This window comes from Rhipicephalus sanguineus, chromosome 8 (genome assembly GCF_013339695.2).
Source record: "Rhipicephalus sanguineus isolate Rsan-2018 chromosome 8, BIME_Rsan_1.4, whole genome shotgun sequence".
Classification (NCBI taxonomy): Eukaryota; Metazoa; Arthropoda; class Arachnida; order Ixodida; family Ixodidae; genus Rhipicephalus; species Rhipicephalus sanguineus.
The window spans coordinates 22,045,455-22,047,787 of NC_051183.1; positions in this window are offsets into that span (position 1 = coordinate 22,045,455).

A 2,333-nucleotide genomic window follows, 5' to 3' on the forward strand; every position below is an offset into this window, starting at 1 on the left:
ACAGCTGGCTCACCGCTCTCCGCCACCGCGCGCGACTCGCCGCTGCTGGTTGCGCATTCGAGAGGAGTGACGTCGTAGCCATGGTAGACAAACTGGCGCCAGCGCGCGTGCAGCTATACGCCTTCGCTGTGCAGTCGCTGTCTGACACAGCGCTAGGGCCGCGTGATAGCGCCTCTGACTGGCGTTTGCAGGTGGGTAACGCCAGGGAGAAGGTGAGCGCAAATGCTGCTCAACGGCGCAGAAGAGCCGAGAAGCTTATCTCATCGGATCCCGAAGCAGTTGCCTGGCAATTAGCGGTTCAGCGTACGAAGAATGAACAGAAGGCTAATAATCCTAGATAATCTGGAAAGTTAAGAACAATCAGCTGAACCTTTGCTAACGCTACGTATATCCTGGCATAACCGAGCTAAGCCACTGCAATTTTTTTTTTTTTTTTTTTTTTTTACTGAGCGGCCGTGACAGGTGATTTGGAACGTGAAAACCACGCGAACCCTAACACTGGAACCACGAGACGCGTATGCTGCAACGCAAGAGTCGGCCGCGCCGACGCCGACCCGATTTCAAACGCGGCGGCGACTCGAACCCAATGGCGGTCTTAGAGAGTAGGGGTTTATTATGGAAATAACGCGTAATTTTGCGGCCCAATTAGGGAGCACGGCGCCATCTCAAGGGAAGGGGAAGTGGGAAATAAAGATAACAGAGAGCACAACCCTGCTGTCGTCCAAGTACATCCGCCGTCCCTACACTTCCTGCCCAGCCGTTCGACTAAGATAGATGGTTGGGCTTTAGGGAGCGTCCCCATCGAATCAAGGCAATGGCTAGTGCCGCCAATTTCTTTTTAAGGCGAAAGCCCCAGATGCCTCATCAAACGCGAAAATTGACCATCGGCATCTTCGACATTTCACAAGTCCTGACGATTTTCCGCGAGTCCGACGTCGGCGTCTACACGAGTGATGCAAAAAATCATCATGCGATGACGTTATCATGTCGCTACAATCACAAAAAATGTGACTTCGTCACGACGTCACTCTGACGTATAAGTTGACGTCGTCTGATGACGTCATCTCACGACATACTCGCTCGGACATAGGTGGGCCGATCCCGGAGGCACGTGATGCCTCCGGGATCGGCGGCCTCACGTGTAATGCCTCTAATAACGGAGGCAGTGCGAAACCACGCAAGGTGCAGAAAGCTTTTGGGGAGCTGGGTGGGATCAATAAAATTGACTGAGAAGAAAAAGCTTGCTTTCATCTTCGAGTCATCTTGGGCGAATGCTGCGAGTTTTCTTAGGTGTATTAGTAACCAACTATAGCAAAAAAAAAGCATCAAGTTTTCTCCTCTCTGTAACCATGGGGTGGAGTGAAGTGGGCGGAGACGTGCAACCCACTAGGAGCAGGCCCGTAGCCAGGAATGTTTTTTTTTTTTTTTTTTTGGGGGGGGGGGGGGTGTTCACATGCTGAAAACCTTGACTTTTTCAGAAAAACACCTAGTTTTCTTATTTATTTTTGGTAAAAACACATACTTCACCGAAATTTCGGGAGGGGGGGGCCCTAGCCTCCCCCCCCCTCGGGCTACGGGCCGGACTAGGAGTAAGATATCATCACCATCGTCATCGACATCAGCCGGCTTATGCAAGACGGTTTTGGATACCGTTGCAATCAGTAATTTCTACTATAATGAGTTATCAATTCTGAATCCCTCCTTTTTCCTGCTGTTACTGTGAAGTGCTTTTGTTCCATGTATTCCCCAGTTTTCCGCCACCATTTTTCCACTCTTCTGTCACCTCTGGCAATCGCAGTTTCATTTATGCTCTCCGAAAGGCCGCTGAAAACGTATGTTTAGGAAGACAATCTTTTCTCGATCATTGATAAATACTTTGACGCTAGATTCGCGGAGGGCAATACAATCAAGTGGCATTCGAAGGCACGAACTTCGTGCCACGTAGCTGACGCTGTGCACTGTCATTGGCGGACGTGCACGTGGCAAGGCGAGGAAATTGAATGATCTCGTGCTTGGAATGTTCATATTTTGCTGATCCTTATGCGAAGCAATTGCACACTCAAGTCTAACTCAGCAGTTCACTTTTATTGTTCATTCATTCATTCCCATCACGTATACTTGCATTCGCTAGTCAAAGTATTCAACGATTAATGGGCAGTATCAAATCTTAAACTTCATCTTCACAGAGGTCAACTGGGTGAAATTTACAGAAGAAATGAAGGAGCCAGCAAGTGTACTCCGCAAATGAATGGAAAAGGCGAACTGAGGGTAAACAAGGCTTAAAACTTAACAAAAATAGTCAACATTTTTTAGTGCTACATTTGAAACACGAA